The sequence below is a fragment of the Equus asinus genome, chromosome 3 (assembly GCF_041296235.1).
Source record: "Equus asinus isolate D_3611 breed Donkey chromosome 3, EquAss-T2T_v2, whole genome shotgun sequence".
Lineage (NCBI taxonomy): Eukaryota > Metazoa > Chordata > Mammalia > Perissodactyla > Equidae > Equus > Equus asinus.
In genome coordinates this window covers 17,920,215-17,942,473 of record NC_091792.1, presented here as the reverse complement: position 1 = coordinate 17,942,473, position 22,259 = coordinate 17,920,215, and the positions used below count along the sequence as shown (strand labels likewise).

At 36.9% G+C, this 22,259-nt stretch overlaps 1 pseudogene; it reads left to right on the top strand.

Annotated features, from left to right (window-relative positions):
- The window catches only part of LOC139044913 (nucleoporin p58/p45-like), a 44,256-nt pseudogene that overhangs the window by 5,209 nt on the left and 16,788 nt on the right, over positions 1–22,259 (top strand).

The window sequence follows — 22,259 nt, the reverse complement described above, 5'->3', positions numbered from 1 at the left end:
CCTGTACACAGTTGCATATCTTAGTTGCAGGTCCTTCTAGTTGTGGGATGTGGGACGCCGCCTCAACGTGGCCTGACGAGCGGTGCCATGTCTGCGCCCAGGATCCAAACCCTGGGCCGCCGCAGCAGAGCGCAGGAACTTAACCACTTGCCCACGGAGCTGACCCCTAGCCATTCTTATACATGTCTAATAACACCTTCTTGTTATTTTAATTAACAATAATGTTGAACATCTTTTCATATGTTCATTTGCTGCCAGCATGTCTTTTTTGGTGAGGTTTCTGTTCAGATTTCTTTCTTTTTTTTTAAGATTGGCACCTGAGCTAACATCTGTTGCCAATCTTCTTTTATTTTTTTCTTCTTCTTCTTCTCCTCAAAGCCCCCCAGTATATAGTTGCATATTCTACTTGTAGGTCCTTCTGGTTGTGCTGTGTGGGACACCACCTCAACCTGGCTTGATGAGAGGTGCCATGTCCAGGCCCAGGATCTGAACCAGTGAAACCATGGTCTGCCAAAGCAGAGCGCACAAACTTAACCACTCAGTCACAGGACCAGCCCTTGTCTGTTAAGAATTTTGCCCACTTTTTTTAAATGGTTATTTTCTTCTTGTTGAATTTCAAAAGTTCTTTGTCTATTTTGGATACAAGTCCTTTAATAGGGAAGTATTTTGTTAATATTTTCTCCCAGGCTGTGGCTTGTCTTTTCATTCTCTCAACAGTATTTTTTGCAAAAAAAAATTCTAATTTTCATAAAGTGCAATCTATTTTTTTCATGTATCATCCTTTTGGATCATGCTTTCTTTCTGATGTTTTATATAAAAATGCATCACCAGGAAAATATTTTTAATGGCTATATATCTGTTTTTGAATAGTAGATGCTTAGAAATAGTTTTCAAATCTCTCTCTTTCTTTGTTCGCCTTTCTCTTTCTCACTCTTTTTTGCTTTCTTTTTTCTGTATTTCCTTATTTTCTCTCTGGCAATAAGTAACTAGAATACAAAAGTGTAATTAAAATAAGCTAGTAAGTCAATAAAGGCTGTAATTTATCCATTTTCCTCTATGGATTTTTTCCCTTAATGTTGTTATAAATATTCTTGTTTGATCTAGAGATCGTCTATATGCCAGCTTATTGGTAGCAAAACATACTTAGCAGTAATCAGGGGATGCTCTAGTCATGCATCAATGAATCAAAATCTATATTTGTAAAATACTACAAGTTAATTACCAATAGAATAAGTGCATGTTGCTATCTTCTCTATTAAATATTTATTCAAAGACAAATATGTTCTCCGAAAGGATTCCCTATGAATGACCTCAAAATTAGCTTTTGTCCTAGTTCCTTCCCCTCAGTTTTGGCTCTCAAAATCTAATGAAAGAAGACACATGCAACTCAATTAGTGAATTCCAAAACCTACATTACATAGAGTTTAGTTAAGTGAAAGACTACCATCTAGATGCTCCATACAATGTGGTGATCGACAAACGTAGAGAGCAGTGAGTGCTGAAGTATTCATGGAAGCCTTTATGGAGGAAGCAGGGCTTCTGCTTGTCACCGAGGATGATTATAATATAGATACAAAAATAATATACAACACAACACAAGTTAAAGAGGAAGGGGTGCTCCAAATGAAGGAAAACACAAGCAAAAGCATTGGTGTGAGATGACTATGTCATACTTATTGCACAGTTCTAACACAACTCTAATTAACCAAATAGCTTTTAAAGTCGAGATGTCAAGTAGATTAGTAGATTACGTGTGGTTATCCAGAGGACTTAAGTTTCTGAGTAGATGGTTGATGCAACAAAAAGGATTTTTAAGACACGTTTGGAGTACTGAGTCCACTGTTAGGACACTCTGAAGCCCTCTCAGCATATGGCATTCCCCCGTCCCTTGTGATTGGCTCACGTCTAGAGATATAATCTAATTGCATCTGACAGAGGGAAGTTTATGATTTTCATTTGACGGCATTTGGAAGAAAAGTTCTCCCTTCTGAATAGTGTGCCGTACAGATGGGGCATCTGAAGGTAAGGCCCACCGATAGGGGATGATAACGCCAAGAGGATCATGAAACAATAGAGCAGAACACTGATCATAGGTCCCTGGAGCCTGGTCTCCTTCTGGACTGTTACACTAATTGAGCCAAGAAGTTCCTATTTTGTGCCTTCTTCCAGGAACTTAGAAAATGTTTCTCTCACATCTCATATACAGTCTCACATAAGGGAATTATTTTTGCTCTACTTTCAAAAGTATTTAGATTCTACTGCTTCACACCTCTCTACCCGGTCTCTCTAATCCAGACTGGCATCAGGTAGCAGCTGAATTAACATAACAGGCTCTTAGCTAGTCTCCCTTTTTCTACCCTTGTTCCTTCCCAGTCAGTTAACTGCACAGTTGGCAGTGATCTTTCAAATACAAAAATGAGATCTAACCACTTCTCTGCTCAGCCTTCTCTAAAAGCTCCCAGTTTCATGTGGAATAAAATCCAAAGTGCAGCCCGTGGTCTACGTGGCCGACGTGATTTGGGGCCTTGCTGCTTCCACGGTATCATGTCTTACTCCTCTGCCGCTGGTTTCCTCCTGCCATATGGCTGGTTTTTTTTCTGCTTATCAAATGCACAAAACACACGTTCATCTTATGGCCTGTGCACTTGCTGCTTCCTCTGCCTGAAACACAGTTTCACAAAATATTATTATGTCTTTTTCCCTCACTTCATTCATTTTCCTTATCAGAGAAGATTTGGCTTCCATTTAAAACCACACCCTGTCCTCATCGGTGCCAGATAATATTTTCATCATCCAGCTTTATTTTTCTTCAAAGTCCTTTTCGCTACTCGAGATGCTGGTTCTTTGCTGGTCTTCTATCCCCCCACTACCCCCTGGAATGTAAGTTTCCCAAGAACAGGAAGGTTCTGTTTTCTTCATTGATGTCTCTAGAACCCGGAGCAGGGCAAGCAATACATAGCATATGCTCTTAAATGGAATCAAACTGTTCTTCAAGCTAATGAGAGTTGTTCTTATTTCTTTTATGTCACTTTGGTACTAAAAGCACTTTCATTAGGTAAATGCCGATCTAATTAGTCTTTTCTAAAGTTTAGTAAAGAGAAGATTACATGTCCACGTGCAAAGAATACATTGTAAATCACATGATAGATCTTTAAAGTGAACTCTTTGTATTTAATATTTTCCATTAAAAGAAGTGTATTATACAGCTAAGTAAAACTGAAATAACAATTCACGGAAATCTTTTGTACTGGGAAAAGAAAAACAGCCAAGAATGAAATACTTCCCACTATAAAAATGTGGAGGTCTTTACTAAAAAAGAAAAAAAAGCCCACCACATTACTCTACAAGTACTAAAGTATAGTTTTGTATTTCACAACAAACAATAACAATGATGTGATTTACAAGGATTCAGTTACATAAAAGCGAGAACTGAGGGACTATACGTTTCCGGAACTCATCCTAAGAGTCAAGGTCTTTGCTGACTGCTTTACAAATATTACGTTATTTAACATCTTCAAACTTCTTTCTAGTGAATATTAGTTATTATTTTTCAGAAGAAAAAAGTGAAGTTCTGAAAGAAAGAAAAATTTCCCAAGGGCCCACACTCATACTTGACATTCAAATCTAAAGCTTCAAAACTCATTTGAAAAATGCTTTTTCCAATAAATATGGAAAGCTATTGGTATGCATACAAACATCATTAAAGTATTGTCTGCAAGGCCCTTTTTTGGAAAATATTAAAATCCTTTCATGGTTTATCAATCTGAAGTAGTATATTTTGTTTATTGAAAAAACTAGCTCACTGATGTTGTACAGATAAGTAATGTTAGCTCTGCTCTAATTACTTAAAAATTTATGTAATTATATGAAGCAGATGACTAATACAAGGGAATAAACTTTGCATACAAAACTGTGTTAGCAAGTGCTAGAGCCCTTTGTTAAAGTAAATTATATCAAGGATAGAGAGAGGACTAGAAAGGCAGACAAGAAACAACAGTGATGTTTATAGTTAACAATGACAAAGAGGTGAACTTTAAGTCTATTTACATACTTCTGTAAAGACGGAAGCATCAAAGAAAATGTCTTTTTACCGCAAACCAGAAGTATGGAGGAAACAAAAGAAAATTACTCAACATGGAGAAAACTTTACTCAAAACATTATGTGATAACAGAAAATATACGGTGACCTAAAAAAGAAAATTATAGACAGATAAGCAACAATAATGGCATTACTAATGTCTTACGATTACTTACTATTTTAGAGACAAGAATACTAAAAGTTAGGTGATATCTGCGTTAAATTTTTACCAGTATGTGATACAAAATAAAATCAGCATGTGTTCCTAGTTGTGGCTTTCCACACTGGGGCTGGAAGATTCTGACAGCTTGGGTCTGAAAATGTGTGAGGCTTTGAGCTTTGAGGTGTGTGAAAGCCTGGTCTCAAATCCCTTGCAGCGAGAACCCAGCCAAGTTCACGGGCATCTGCATCACACTGGGCTCTACCACCACAGCCACCCGTGAGACAATCATATCTGGGACAGAGGAGGCTAGTGCCACCACTCTTCCCCACGCTGTAATCATTCAAGGAGTAAAGACCCACTGAACAGACTCCTAAGTGCCAGGGTCTGTTTGAGCTTCTTCTGGCGGTTTCAATTTTGGAATTCTACATCTGCAACTTCAGCATCCACGTTTGCTCCTTCAAAGCTTTGGGAACTGTGCTTTTTGGATATGAGCCTGCCACTGGGCTCACTCTAGAAGGAAAAAATACAGGAATGCCAGTGACTGTAACTACTGGCTTAACTCTGGGAATGGCCAGACACAACATCTGCAGCTATGACATGTTCCAGTTTAGGAATCTGTAGGCCTGCAGCGAATGCTGCACCATTTACTCCACTTTTTACCTGCGCTCAGCTGGTGGTGGCACTGTTTCACCTACTCTGTTATCAATTCCAGAAGCTTCCATGGGATTTACTCCACATGATTTGGGTGGAACAACAGCAAAAACAACAACCACATCAACAACCCCTTCTCTAGGGCTGGCTAGACCTAGACTTCGATTTCCACGTGTGCTCACGCTTACACTCAGCCTTAGCTGCTTTAGGAGGTTTGCTTTTCCAAAATCCAAACACAGCAACATCCAAATTTGGACAGGATGCTATCGGCATGCCACTGGTAACTGCTGTAGCTATTTCACTGTGGCCAATGAAGACCTTAGTGATGTAGATTTTAGTAGTTCATCATATAAAAAGTGATAAAAAGGGAACATGATCAGATGATAAAAAAGTACCAAAGGATGAAAATCTCCCTCACGTCATTGTCCAGGATGTGGAAAATCTTCAGAAGTTTGTGAAGGAACAAAAATGGATACAAAAAGAAATGTTTAAAGCAAGGATTAAAGTATAAGAAGGTACTAAGGCTTTAAAGCAACTTCTGCCATTGGCTGCCAGCAGATGAGATAAAAAGGCAGAACTCTCAATATCAACAACTTGAAAATAGAAATTACTCAGGGGCTAAACAAGGCAGACACAGCTTTCAGAAGCCAGGAACTATTATCCGGACTTCAAAATGAAAATACATAGAGCTTCTTCAGACTGCTTCACAATCACAGCTCAGCAACTTCAGGTGCAGCTTTAGCAGCACACACAGCAGACTGAAGAACTGGAAAACTGTCCTGCCACTTAAACAAATAATTCACGCAACCTCCCAAGATTTGTCAAGGGCTCTGCAGGAAACTGAGAAAAATTTGTAGCTTTGACTGTACAACTTCAGCCTATTATTAAACATGTGAAGGTGTGGGGCTGGCCTGGTGGCGCAGCAGTTAAGTTCGCACGCTCCGGTTTGGCAGCCTGGATTTGCCTGTTCAGATCCCAGGTGCAGACCTATGCACCGCTTATCAAGCCATGCCAAGGCAAGCATCCCACATATAAAGTAGAGGAAGATGGGCACGGAGTTAGCTCAGGGCCAGTCTTCTTCAGCAAAAAGAGGATTGGTGGCAGATGTTAGCTCAAGGCTAATCTTCCTCAAAAAAAAAAAAAAGGTAAAGGGGCTGGAAGAACATTACCTTCACTACAGAAAAATGTTGGGAGATGCTATAGATCTGTTTGAAGTCAGGCCAGCAGAAGCCAAGAAGTGGCAGAATGCACCCAGGGTTACTATTAGACCCACCCTTCTCAGTGACACACAATGAAGCAGCCATCACCAGCACTCCAACACTTAGGATAGCAAGGCTGGCAACAGTGCTTCAGCCACTTCTGGGGTGTAGTTTAACACAGATTCAATGCGGGTATTGGCATTGAGTTCCAGGTAAGTGGCTTAGGGTCTTCAAACTGAAAGTTTTGGAACTAGTTCTCATTTTAGAAACAGCACCATTACGGCCACAATTGGATTTGAAAAAATAAACTGTCAGTAATCTTAGTGCAAGCTTTGGCAGCTCAAGCCCACCTGCATTAGCTTCAGCAGCTCTAGCATCACAGTCCCGAGCGGCTGGTCTTACAGGGTGCCCGGTCCTCCCTGCAGGTTTTGGAACAGGAGGGCAGCTTCTTCACTTGAAGAAACCTCCAACTGGAAAGAAAACAAGAAAAATGATATATATATGAGCTGATGTGTTAGAAACCATGGCAGCATTGTTCACTCTGTGACTCTATTTTTCTAAAATTGCTGCAGTAATTAAATTGCACCTCAGGAGACTTATAACATTTTGACATTTTTCCCTTCTCTGGAATTTGAACTCCTTTCATATTTGCCACACTGAACAATTCATTTTTCTGTGAATATAAAAGCCAGTTGCATATTTTTCCTTCTTTTGTAAGCCATATTCTGATTACATCTCTGACCAGGAAAGCCTATCATTTAGCCAAGTGTCAATAGCTGTGTTTTTGTTGATATGGTTGACACTACGTAAACATATGCATAGTTGTTTCTCGTACAGATGGAATGATCTCTAGTGTTTATAGTAGGATCAACATGTTCTTTGACAAAGGCCCCTGGAACCACACTGAAGGACATCTTCTGTACAGAGTACTATACACATTTGTGCACGAGTATAAAATATGAATTCATAGAAAGAAACTCTTGGCTCAAGCTATTTCCCTTTTTTAAGGGTATTCCATTTTTCATGGTTTAAACTCCAAATCTTCCCTGCCTGTAGAAAGATGAATTAGAGACACCAAGTTACTGAAATTGGTTGCTTAAAAACTTGTTGAAATACTTCCTGGCCTAAATGTTTGGCGGACTCAACTTCACTGTTCCTAGTCTTTTCCATTTTTGTTTCCACTTTGACCTTTGGCAGCCTCTCCGAAGGGAGAACTCTGTGAATTTTGTCAAATAAACTTTTATTATCCTATGTTGGTCACCGTTATGATGTGATGTGAAGTGGGTTTTTTTTCCACCTCTGAGATGAATCTTCAGAAGCGTATTTGCACCATAATCATATTGATTGCATGTGGGAGAAGGACGTATTTCTACTTTAGGGGAAACTTTACAGGTTCTTCCAATGCAGAGTGATTTCTTAGACAGCGATTAATGCTGACTCTAAATGGAGCAGCTTATATGTCTCTTAACATCATAATGGCTTAGTACAGATTTTAGAGAAGCAACACATTTAAAAAAATATTCTTTGTACTGTCTCTGACCTCTTCCCCGTCTTCCCAGTGACAAGAGAGCCAGGTCGTAATGTGCAGGCAGGTCAGGCTGCATCTGTGTAATGTGCCTGTGATAACATTAACAAGAGAAGCAGAATTGGTAAAAAGGAGAGCCGTGGAAACAGAAACTGCCTTATCCCTGGTTTAAGAGAAAAGCAATTAAATTGACCTATTTACCTTTCAAGTGCAGTTTCCCAATGTAAGCTGAACGTGGAATGTCATTGAAAATGGTTTCATTTTTTATATGGGTTTAATAATATGTATTAAGCGAACACTTTCAGAATCATTTTCACAAAGACACTAATTTTCTAAAATAGATATTGTACATACGTAAATGATTTTTAGTAAAGACTAGCTGGTTTTGTTTATAAAAGTGCTGTAAAACTGTTTTATTTATCTGCTTATAGCAATGGTTGGCTTTTCTGAATGAAATTTTTGCACCTTGATGCATTATAATTAGAAAAGATACTTGTTTCTGAGCACTTAAACTTGTTTTTATTTTTTCATACCTCTCTATTACTGCAATCTCCAAGTCTAGATTGTGGAAAAGGGCATGAAAAAATGTGATTTTTGTGAATTACTATCAGAATTAACTGCATGATCACATCAACATTTTTTAAAAAGACATTGCATTGGTCTGCAAAAATCCAAATATATTTCTTACTTAATGTAATTCGCATTTTAATGTATTAAGCTACTAGAAGTTTTGCAATACAGTGATTCATGACAGGAGTTTAAATGGGTTGTCATTATCCTCATTGTCTTCATTTTGTCCAGTCTACCATAATGTAAACAATAAAGCTTAGTGTGTCAATTGTTGTTAAAAAATAAAATCAATATATTCAAGGCAGGCATATGAAAGGATTTGAAAGTTACTGAGATAAATTGTGCATTCTCAATATGGCTTTGCAATCTTTACTTTCTGATGACATGGAAGTCATGGTAGTGACCCAGGTCACTGGCCAGAGGACCTGTAGGGCTGATGTGGTTGACCACCTTGTTTGACCTCATTATTCCACAACCAGTGCCACAAATCCCTTTACCGTTACCATGGGCTTTAGCACTGATTTACCATAGAAAAGTCAAAGAATTATATAGTTCAGAAAACTCTACTCTTCTCAAAGTGGTATATTATTTAATATAGAAACAACTCTTTTCCATTACAAACTCCACAACCTTCAAGGGCTCTTGGCATCTTATGACATTGACTGTGACATCTGCTCTAGAAGGCATTGCTTCATTTTCCCTTGTGTCAAAAATCGTATAACTTCTACATATGAGCTGAGAAATTTGAAATAATCTGTGACAAAATGAGTATGGCTTATCAAGGGAGGCCCGCATCACCACCCCTGTTTAAGAGATAACAACTTTCAAGTGACAGAATGCTGTACCATAGACTGGTTCTGCATAATCACGGGAGAGAAACTGCCCAGAGCAGCTTGGTCTCCAGATCCCTGCTGTCTGGATAGTTCTGCCATCTCCATCTGAAGTCACTCTCAATATAGGCAGTTTCACTTTCAAGTAGGAATAATCAAGGAAATAACAAGAAAGCAGTGCCTAGCACAGCCTTCTCTGTTAAATCCTTGTAGAGAAGGCTAAAATGGGGCTTTCTGCTGCCAGCACATTAGGACTTAGATGCACAGAAAGGTCTTGATTAGAGAAAGGAGAAGGACTTTGCAATTTCTGTTACAAGAGAGGTGGAGCAGATAGTCTGACCGTGGAGATTTGGGTCAGGTAAGGGCAAACACACCGGGCAAACTGGGAAGTCATTTCTCCCTACTTTATTTTCTCTGCTGTTTCTCTATTACCAACCTGCTTTTTGTTTGTTCACTCATTTATTCCACAAATGTTTATTTTTTAAAACATTTATGTTGACAATTGGACATCAGGACTACTGAACATGTCATCAAGTAATTTATAATAAATGTTTTGCCACTGCCAAAAAATTTTTAAATTTGCTACCATCCACATTTTTTCTTATATAAATCATATATCAGTGCTTCTTTACTTTTAATGTGTGTACGAATCACTCGAATGTTTTATTTATATGTAGATTCTTATTTAGTAGGTTTCCAAGGATAAGGAGGGGTTGAGTTTCTGTATCTCTAATGAGTTCCCAGGTCCACGGTTGATAACTGTCTGTAGACTATACTTTGTGAAGCAAGAATCTAAATTATCTTTTCTTCCTCTTCTATAATTTTCTTTTGAGTCTCATACCTCTATAATTCCAAGACTCAATACCTTATTGTGATCATTGAAAAGGTTTATCTTTGACTTCCCATATCCAATTGGTCCCCAAACTTGCTATACTCTTCCTTCTCAATGCCTCATACGCCTGTTCTCTCCTTAACACTGTACTCTCCTAACTCTAATTCACATCACTTCAGGTCACAAATGTTTATTGATCATCTACTATGTCTCAACCACTGAAACCATATCAGAGAATGTCCCTGTTATCCTAGATTTCAATCTTGCCTCTCTAATTTCTAGTGTTTATCTCCAATTTCTTTCTCTCACTTATTTTCTCTAGTCTTATTTTCTCCCTTGCTCATTTCAAACAGCTTTATAACTCCTTCTCCATGCACGTGCCCCCCACCACCCCATTAGAAACTTGGAGGTATAAAAAGTAGAGATCAAGACTACTTCTCATAATCCAATACATGTTATGGCTAATGGACAATATTAGCAAGAGACGGGATGATTCATCTTATCTCCTCTACTCTGAAGAATCAAAAAGACTTAAGCTACTCCCTAAGATATAACCAAGATGGCATTTGAAGCATGGTTGAACTTTGAGGACCTTGGTTGTACATAGAAGAAACAGGACCAGTGTGCAGGGAAGAGAGGGCATTGAAGAAACAAACAAAAAAGAGCTTCATGGGAATAGTTAAGAGGGAGGAGGAAGGAGAGAAGAAAGAGAAGGTATTTCTGAATTTCCACCAAAATAGACCTTAAAGATAACTTGATGCGATAAATGAAGAAATTTAATGCATAAACTTTTGGATTCCATGTATTTTTAAGATAATTAATATCAAAACGCCGTCTAGAAAGTAATGAACAATCTAATTCATAACAATGATATAATAATTAAAAGAATGAAAATGTTTTAGAAAAATATAGGTAGGCCTTAGATTTAGTGGGATGACATATTTTCTAATAGAGTCATAAAGAGGAGGTGCCCAAGGCTGCATGCTATTTGAAGTTCTGCCCCCATTATTTAGTCTCTGTTAAGTACAGCTTATCTTAACACAAATTTTCACAATCTCTTCTAGAATATAGAAGAACAGGAAACACTTTCCAGCTCATTTTACGAGGGCAGTATTATCATGATAGCAAAACAAGACAAAGACAATACAAAAAATAAAAACTACTGACCAATATATTTTATGAACTTAGATTAAAAAAATGCTCAATAAAATATTAATAAATCAAATGAAAAATGTATAAAAAATTATAAACCATGACCAAGTGGGATTTATTCCAGGTGTTGCAAGACTATTTCAACACTTGAAAACCATCAGTGTGATCCACCATATCAATAGGCTGAAAAAGAAAAATCATATGATTATTTTAGTTGATGGAGAAAGAAACATTTGACAAATCCAACATCCATTCACGATTTAAAAAAAGTCTCAGTAACTTAGAAATAGAGTGGAACTATGTTAACTTTGCAAAGATCACCTACAAAACAATCTGCAGGATTCTTAAGGATGAAAGACTATGATCAGAAAAAAGATGGAGATGTTCAAACTCAGCATTCTTATTCAATATAGTACTGAAAGTTCTAGCCACTGTAGTAAGGGAAAATAATCAGTAAAAGGCACACTAATTAGAAGGAAAAAGTAAAACTGACTCTGTTTGAAGATGCGATGATTGGCTATGTAGAAAATACCGATGAATCTAAAAACAACAATAACAACAAAACCACTAGGACCAAGAGTGAGTTCAGCAAATTTGCAAGATATAAGATCAACACACAAAAATCAATTGCTTTTCTATTTACTAAATATAAGTTTGTGGAAACTAAAATTAAAAGCACAGTAACATTTAACATCACTCCTAAGAACATGAAATACTTAAATATAAACTTAACAAAGAATGCGTAAGATCTATATGCTGAAAACTATAAATAGAGAGAAATACCATGTTCATGGATTAGAAGACTTAACCTAGTAAAGACATCAATTCTCCCTAAATTAATCTGAAGATTAAATGCATTTTCTATCAAAATTCCATCAAGATATTTAGTAGGTATAGACAAATTTAATCCAAAATTTATATGGAAAGCCACAAGCCATAGAATAGTGGGAAAGAATCTTGAAAAAGAAGAATAAAGTGGAATGAAGCACTCTACCTGATCTTAAAGTCTAATATGTAGCTTCAATAATCAAGACTGTGATATTGGCAAAGGGATAGAAACATAGATCGGTGAAACAGAAAAGAGAACACATAAATAGACCCTCACAATTATTCCCAACTGATTTTTGACAAAAGTGCAAAAGCAATTAATGAATGAAGGATAGCCTTTTTGACATTGACATATGATGCTAGAGCAATTGGACATCCAAAGGGGAAAGAAAAAATGAACCTCCAAAAGGGATCATAGACATAACTATAAAACTTAAAACTTTTACAAACGCGTAGAAGAAATTTTTCAGAGTCTTGGGCTAGCCAAAATGTTATTAGACTTGGCTTTAAAACTCACGATCCAGGGGCCAACCTGGTGCTTCAGTGGTTAAGTTCGCACATTCTGGCTCAGTGCCCCGGGATTCACCAGTTCGGATCCTGGGTGCGAGCCTATGCACCACACATCAAGCCATGCTGTGGCAGGCATTCTACATATAAAGCAGAGAAAGATGGGCATGAATGTTAGGTCAGGAGCAGTCTTCCTCAGCAAAAAAGAGGAGGATTGGTGGCAGATGTTACCTCAGGGCTAATCTTCCTCAAAAAAAAAAAAAAGAAAGAAAGAAAAAAAGACTCATAATCCATCAAAGGAAAACTTATGAATTTAGCTTCATCAAAATTAAAAACTTTTACTCTGTTGAAGCCCAAATGAAAAGGATGAAAAGACAAGCTACAAACTGGGGGAAATTATTTTTAAACTGCATATCCAACAAAAGACTATATCTAGAATATATAAAGAACTATAAACACTCAACACTAAAGAAAAATCCAATTGGATCATGGGAAAAAGACCACAAACAGACATTTCACAGAAGAGGATATAATGACAGCAAATAAGTACAGCCATGCATTGCATAACAACATTTTAGTCAACAACAGACTGCGTATATGATGGTGATCCCATAAGATTAGTACCATACAGCCTAGGTGTGTAGTAGGTTATACCATCTAGGTTTGTGTAAGCACGCTCTATGAAGTTTGCACAATGACAAAATTACTTAATGATACATTTCTCAGAACATATTCCCTTCATTAAGCGACACATGATTGCATGTGGAAAGATGTTCAACCTCATTAGCCATTATAGAAATGAAAATTAAAACCATAATGAGACATCACTACACACTTATCAGAATGACTAAAATAAAAAATAATGACGATACCAAATGCTGGTGATGACATAGAGACATTGGATCCCTCACATATTGCTGATGGCAAGGTAAAATGACACAGGCATCTGGAAAACAGTTTGACAATTCCTTATAAAACTAAACAGGCAACCACCACCCAAGTTGTGTGCACTCTTAGGCACTTTTTCCCAAGGAAACAAAAGCTGCTTTTCACAGAAAAATTTGTGCATGAGTGATTACAGCAGTTTTTTTCATAATAGTCAAAACCTGAAAATTACTTGATTGTCCTTCAACAGGTGAATGGTTAACAAACTGTGTGCATCCATACCATTGAATACCACTCAGTATAAAAAGGAATGCACTACTGATGCCTGCAACAGATAGGATGAATTTCCAGGGTATAATGCTGAGTGAAAAAGTCAACCTTAAAAGCCTGCATACTGTATGATTCCATTTATATAACATTCTGGAAATGCCAAAATTTAAAAATAGAGAACAGGTTAGTGGTCAAGAATGCTTAGAGAACTGAGGAGAGGAGAGGGAGGTAGATGTGACTACAAAAGAGATAGTTTTAATGATAGAACTCTTGTAGTGATGTCTGGCTGCCATATTGTACAATAGTTTTGCAAGATGTTACCTTTGGAGAAAGCTGGGTAGAAAATGCATGTGTGGACTCTGTATTATTTTTTACCATTGCGTGAGAATCTACACTTAAGTCAAAATCAAATGTTTAATTTAAGAAATTATCTTCTTTTTTCTTCTTTTTTTTAACCCTTCTCCCCAAAGCCCCAGTACATAGTTGTATATCCTAGTTGCAAGTCATTCTAGTTCTTCTATGTGGGATGCCACCACAGCACGGCTTGACGAGCTGTGTGTAGGTCTGCACCCAGGATCCAAACTGTCAAATCGCAGGCCACTGAAGCAGAGGGAGCAAACTTAACCGCTTTGCCACAGGGCTGGCCCGCATCGTTTCTTTTTGTATTAGTTGTTTTATGTTGTGGCAAAGCTTAAAACTATTTTTAATACAGGTATATTCAAATGACATGACTTTGTCCAGCACTGTGATATACATGTTTCCTTCAAGATTATTTGTTACCAACATATCTACTGATTTAATCTGAGAACACAAATGTTTGTAAGATGTGCCTTTTAAATGATTCTTTTTTTTTTTTTTGAGGAAGATTAGCCCTGAGCTAACTACTGCCAGTCCTCCTCTTTTCTGCTGAGGGAGCCTGGCCCTGAGCTAACATCCACGCACATTTTCCTCTACTTTTTTTTTTATATGTGGGACACCTACCACAACATGGCATGCCAAGTGGTGCCATGTCCACACCCGGGATCCAAATGGCAAACCCCAGGCTGCCGAGAACTGGAACATGCACACTTAACCGCTGCACCACGGGGCCGGCCCCTAAACGATTCTTAGTGAAGAAAAATAAATATCCATGGATCCTCTCAAGACAGAATAGTCAAGATTCAAAGATTAACCTTATGACAACCATGAATTATTAACAAATGCCAAGAACCCTTCTTCTTTATACCTCCACCAACTAACAATAGCAAACTAGCTATCTGAATGTCTTCTTGTTCCCAGAATAATTTTTTGTTTCCTTTCTGAATTATTACTTTCTATTTGTAGGTTTTCCCCTAAATTTAAATAAATAATGCCACCTGTGCTCCACCCCCTACTGATTTCTCAATGCACCCATATGATTTCCGCTTTTCAGTGTCACATCATCACCGTAAATCTAAATTATGGAGGTCACATGGGTGCATTTTTATAGCTGACAAATGATTCTGAGTCATTTCTGCTCCTGCTGTGTCACTAGAGATATACATAAAAACCAAAGTTCAGATGAAATTATTAATTTTCCCTCTTACATAGTAAGATAAATGAAACTTGGATTAAATAACACAAAGCAGCCAGTTTTCTTTTTCTGTAGGGGGAAGGGTCAGAGGTTCTATGATTGTAAAATTACTCTAGCAGCATCAGGATCCTTCTATCAATTCAAGAAAGAACAAACACTGAAATCCATTTTATAGATATTAACCCACTGATTCTGATGCTATTTCCTAGATTTTTGCAAAAGCCACCTAATTCTTCTCTTTGCATCTGTTCTTTCCATGTTCCTACAAAACTTCTAGAATAGAAAACAAGTATCATATGATTCCTCTTTTTACAACTTTCCAATGGTTTCCAGTGACATTCAGAATGAAATTCACACTCTATAGCAGGGTGGACAAGACCCTACCTGACCGAAACCCACTCTCGCTCTCCTTCACTACATACTATGCGCCTTGACCTTTGCGTCATTACTCAAACACTGCAAGTTTATTCCTACCTCAGATGTTTTACTTGTTATTAGCTCTGACTGGAACCTTCTTCCCTCCATGTTCATACAATTTGTTTCTTTCTTCTTAATACCTGTCTGCTTAAATATTCTCTCCTCAGAGAGACATTAACTTATATCCTAGACATTAACATGATATTTGTAATATTACTGCCTTTCTTTTCACTTTCTTTTCCATTACTCTTATTTTCTTCAGAGCTTTTGTAAATATCTGGAATTATAGTGACTCTTTAACCTACTTTCTTATTATTTTTCTTCATCCAAGAGTCTAAAAGCCCAGAAGAATATGAACGTTGTTTATGGTCTCACCGTTGTTTTCCAGAAGCTAGAATAGTGCTTAGTGCATATTAGATGTTTACTAACTGTTTCTAAATGAGTGAATGAATAGTAGTAGGAATGATGAGAAGAGATTAACAATGCTTCTCATGGTAAGTGATTGTTTAGTTATTCAGCCAAAGAGAAGAGATGGGATTGGCATAGTGACTGAATTTAAAGTAGCTTCGACATTCATTAGCCCAATGACCTTGAATAATAACTTAATCTGTTCAAATCTCAGTTTCTTCAGCAACAAAAATGAAATATTATATCTATCTTTCAAGGTTAGAATATTGTAAGAAAATGACATTAAATATTAGTTATTCAATAGCTGTCAATTGTAAAAGTTAATGTTGTTATAGTCCTGGAATAGAGAAATGATGGGTCCAGTAAGGATTCTGATGTGAGGTTGACAGGATAAGACACAAAGAAGATTTAAAATTTTCAGAATAAGAATGATGATAGAGGAAATTCCTGAATAGAACCCGTATTGAGACACTTAGTTAATGGATCCTCAGTAAAAATTTCTGTAACTCCTTGGTGGCAAAGGGCTGAAGTTAAAACAGAACTTTATACTGGTATATCACACTGTTACAGGTGGGTGCATGTACATATGATTGCATGTTTCTGTCATTTAGTAAATTATATGCATTGGTTCAGGACCTATGAAATAATCATTTTCGGAAGTATTGATTTTTATTCATTTCAGGGATTATTAAAGGAAAGTCCCTGAGCTCAAATTGTAGTTAACGAATGGACAACATATTTTTCCTAGAATCATGCCTGAAACCCATCTATATCTGATTAGGTGTATCTTGTGTCACATATTACTTAAGTCAGTCTGGAGTATGTCATTTCTGTGGTAATTTCTTTTACCTTCTTTTCTTGAAATGTTCTAGCCACTTGAAGAAGAAAGCCAGTAAACCGCTAGAATTTCACCCAGTGCTCTTTTTCCTGTAAACTATGCTAAAATCTCAAGTAAAACGATACTCCAAGAAAGGAAATTATTTTACCTGCTGGCTAAATTAGAGCAGTAGAATAAGATATTGTACTTTATAATAATATTAATACGGAAAATTTATTTTTTACTAATATACCAAGTGCTGTGTTGATATATGAACCATCTTATTTAATCCTCACAAAATCCCCATGTGTTGAGTAATGTTATTATGCTCATTTTTACTGATCGAAAAACTGAGACTGATAAAGGTCAAGTGACTTGCTCATGTTTACCTGAGACAGTGTCTAGAACCAGGGTTTGAAGTGAGAGTTCACAGACTTTTCAGTTTGACTTTATTTAAATCTATGACTAATTTAGCCACTGCCCGGTCACTATTAGACCTTCTCAGTTTACAGTATACAATCTCTGATACTTAGCCTGCTCTAGCTACTTTAAATCCCATATTAGAGTGAGAAGGAAAAGAGAAACAAGGTTAATAACATACAAACAACTGGATTACATAACGAAGCGAATGCCAACAATGTTCTCATTTGCCTCAGACTCAACCAGCACTTTGTCAAAAAATCAGTTAATTTTCCATTTTGTAACATAGTTTAACTTCTTTCGATGATTTTTTTTCATGTTTGATATTTACAGTAATTCACCTTATTTCTGAGGGAAAGGTGGTTGAGATATTCGCTCTGAGACGTTAGTCGCAAAGGGGAAAAGTATGTTCTATCTCACAGTTGAAAGTGAAACTCAAAATTCAGAGGCAAGAGTTACTATGGAAAGATGAGAGAGAAAAAGACTTGCTTCGGGACAAGCAGTAACATGCATGGAGTTTTGCTTCAAAAAAAATCAGAATCTTGACTTGGAATTCCTCTTAAAATTTGAGATGAAAGTGCAGCTTCTGCTAGACTATTCCTAGATATTGAAAGCTCCGCTCTTAAATAGGTCTAATTACTTGAAAACTATGCCTTATTCTGAATTTACTTTGCCAGTCCATAAATTTCACTTCTAGGCCCTACATCTATATTCCAGAAATGAACCAAATGAGTCCATTGCCTCTTCAACATGACAGCCCTACAAACAATGGAAAATTGCAGTCTCTTCTTATTCTTCTATAACAGGCCTTTTCTTTAGGAGGCCTCTTCCAAATTCAAGGAAAAGAAGGTCAGTTGGAATTCTCTATCAAAACTTATTAACAGAGCCTTTTTAAAAGCAGCTGAAAATAAACTGAATACAACTGAGTCAAAGTATATTAAATATTCAATAAGAAAGGGTAGCGGCTTTCTTTTACTTTTTTTTTATTGCTTTATATTTTTAATTATGACTGACAAAGTAGATTAACTTAAAGTTCTGTTACAGTGAATAACTGTTCTGTAAGTGGACACTGGTGTGATATTTTCATATGGATCCTCTGTTATTTAATTCCACAGCCCAACTCGTAAACACAGTGACCATAAAGCAGAAATGTCACCTAGAGACATGAAAAAGGGAAAAGTCACAGGAAAAGAAGTATCTACCCTTTAAGAACTTTGTTATTTATTTCAATTACTTCCCCAAAAGGTAGCATTTCACGGTTTACCTTAAACTTCAATTAGATATCATATAGGTTCTTTTTCCCCATCTTCTTCCCCTAACCCTGCTTAAAATCCTCTAGTGACTTTTAGAATAAGATAAAAATCCTTAACACGGATTGCAGAGTCCAGATTTCAAGATGCTACATAGTCTGATCTCTCCAATTTGCACAGCTTGAGTTCATTCAACACTCTCCTTAGCTCTCAGCAACAATATCACACTGGCCTTCTTTCAGGTTGTTGATCGTGTGTCCTCCCACCACAGCGGGTTCTCATGCCTGGACCCTCAGCCCTTTTAACCTGGTAGACACCTTCTCACCCCTTAGATCTTGGTCAAATAACGTTTCCTACAGAAAGCCCTCCTGGACTACCCTTTCCTTCATATGACTAGCACTATTTATTTCTGTGATTATTTGGTTCATAGTTTCCTCTCCCAAGAGAGGGACATTGCTGGTTTGACGTTTCATTTTATCCCTACATAAAACACATTGTCTGATCCATATCAGGTACTCAATAAATATTTCTTGGAAGTATAAAGGAATAAGCAAGCTGGATATTATGGACTCTGTCTGCTGGTTCTACTGTAACTTGATCCTCTGTTATTCTGATAATTATAATGAAATTTTATTGCTATATTTTTCATATGAAAGTAGGAAAAGAGTCAGCAGTCATATGAGTTACTGTTCTATGATGATATCTTCTAAGGGTGTAATTTTTGACATGTGTGTTAAATAGAAACTTAAGTACTTTCAAACATTTCCTCCTTTTTGGCAATCTGTTTATGTGACATTTTACTTTTAACTAGTTAACTGAGTCATGAAGAATGCCTTCACTGATACGTGTACACACACACACACGTAACATCAGTAGTCTATGATATGAATGCTTGAATATAATATGCCTCCAAATCAAATTTATCTTTTATTCTTAGCCCCTGAACCCTTGCCTGAAAGAGACAGATATGTGTGAAACTGTGCATAGTGTGCAAATGAGTGGTAAAAGGAGTGAGGGAAACTCTAATAAACTGTTTACTTACTATGTGTCAGAAACAGTTCAAATTGGGTTTTTTAGTTTGGGGTCTTTGTAATATTGTCTATTTAATCCTGGTAACAAATTTATGATGTAGGTATAAGCACAGAGAAGCAAATGATGCACAGAGAAATTAAGGAACTCACCCAAAGCCCCACAGCTAGTCATGAAGAAGTGAAGATCCCCATGCTGGCATTCGAACACCAACAGGTGGTCTCAACTCCGAGGAAGAAATCATCTTCTCTCAAACACAGCCTTCCGTCCACATTAATATGACTTTTTGTTTTATTTTGTTTTTTGTTTTTTTGCTTCCAATATGTGGTTTGTTGTTTACCAAACTGTCATTAGGTGGCACATGACTGCATATGTAGCCATAGCTAAACAGACAGATGCATACTCTATACTGCCTTTTTACATATTTTGACATGTTCAACAGCACAGAAAATAAGCATTCTGAAAATGTCTTGATAATACTACTTCATTTTTGCAATGCCAACAAACTCCTTTGCTTATAGTCAAATGCTATTTTAAAACTCAGTTCTAATTGAGTTTATGAATGGAGAGTGAAGCTATGTAAGTCGCTACAAAATGATAGAAGAATTTACAACACACTAATGTAGAGTTACAATGGTGTGGTAACACAGGAATAGAATTTCTAAATGTAAAGTCCAGTTTAAATCCTGGTCAATTCAGTTTTCACCATGATCCACTTCATGGATACTGTGTTGTGCCACCCAGATAACACTTTAAGAAGAAAGGGCTTATTCCCTAGTTGCTGGGAAGGCTACCACACAGCTGTCCTCCACTGTCACCCTCTTTGGGGATCACCATGTTGAGGAGATAAAGTCCAATGCCCTGGCCACATCTGACCGCTGAAGTGTCATGCCAGATCCAGAACCCTCCATGGTGTCTACTGAGGCCTCCATTAAGACTGCATTGCCGCTCCACTTTTCCCTCTGCCTATCTTGCTTCTTTCTCCTCCCTTCCACAGATATTGATCTCAAGTACTCTTCCTCATAAATGCCATGCCCACAAGTCTCCATGTCAGAGGGGTGGGAAATTCAACCTATGATAACCTTAATTTTCTTACCTATGAAATTTGGCTAATAGCATTATTAGGCTAATAATATTATTACCTATTTTATAGGCTTTTTTTTTTTTCTCCCATGGGAAAGTGAAAATATTTTGAACTGGGAAGCATTATTTAAAATCAAGTTATGGCCATTTTTATGATTAGTCTTATCCAGGTGTTTTCCCTAAACCAACAGATCTCATAAAGCCCTTAGTCAACTTAATAGAAATTCAATCGTTATGTCAGTGAAAAAATATGCAGCCACCATCTATGAATGACACTTCACATCAACATTTATGTGCCTACGTGAATGCTCAAACATCCTCAGGGTGTGCGTAGGATAGTCTTTCCCCGACTAATGAGCTAGTTCTCAAAACGTAGTAAGTATTTACTTTGCATCATTTTGCAGCACATAGTACATATCTAACTGTAGGCTATTTGACCCAGTTTCGGCACCACAGAATTAAAATCACAGTTTTAAGGTAGACGCAATGTGTGATCTTTAGAGAACTTTTATCCCCTTTGCGTTTTTAATAAACTCTCTGAGCTATAGCCCAAACTCTTTAGCTGGATTTGGTTGTCTGCCCCTTTGCGCAATGAAGTCCTTTAAACAGTATTACCAGGAGTCCCTTTCCTGAAGCCCGCCCTGCTCTGGAGGACACACATCAAAGACAAGACATATTTTTGTGTGTGTAAGTCCTCGGCTAAAATATTCAACCTTAAAAATACATATCTCAGATCTCCAAGTAATTCATTTAGAAGGTCATTGTAAGAACTTTTTCTGAAAGCAGTTATGTTCACATTATAAAGCTATTCAAATTAGTTTTTTAAAAATAATCAATCAATTCTAATTGTTCAATCAATTTCTGTTTGTTGCTATGGTAATTAAAGAATTAATATCTAATTGCATCTGCTTGACAATGAAAAATAGAAATGAAAAACTAAAAAAGAAATATTCCCGAGTCTTCAATTAATACAAAATTAATCTTTAAAAGTGTAGATATTTTAACTGAAATGAAAACCTGGTACTTAAAAGCATCTCTAAAATTGCTTTGTACAGAAAATAGGCCCAAAATTCCAGACAACATCCCTGTTAGTGAACTGCTTTCAGGACCAAAACAACCACACAAAGATAAAATGACAATTTGAACAGAGGGAAGTAGAAATGTTCTCTCAAATCTTGTATTTAAGTGAAGATACAGGTCATATGAATGCGCTGTTTTTCAGATACCAGTGTGATGCTTCTGACCCACTGTGGAAAGAGTCTGCACTCTGAGGTCCCTTCTTCTCAGTGGCAGGTACTTGTTCTAAACCACCCGAGCATCTTTAGACTCATGGCACCAGAGGGGCAGCCAGTGCACCTGGACTTGTCTGATTTGCCTGTACGGTCTGTAGGAAAAACTTTATGATAAAGAGTTAAAAATGAAGTTCCGTACTATGATAAAAAATATTATAAAGTCAAAATAAAACAATGATGAATTGAGAGCAATATTAAGATAAAGCGTTAGTTTAAAATGTTCAACAATTGAGAGTTTGTAAATAACCAACCTATGATCAATCTCTGGCTCTGGAAGACGTGATCATATTTGAAGAAATAAGACAATGATAATATTATTATTTTTAATGTAACAATATACAAGAGTATATACCATATGATGATACTTTAATGCAAATTAATATATAATTATAATAAAACTACTATTATTTTGATATAACATTTAAAAGTTTCCAAAAAGCTTTGAAATATTTCCCTTTAGTTTCAATGTCCCTAGAATTGAATGGACAGGTGAACGGACTC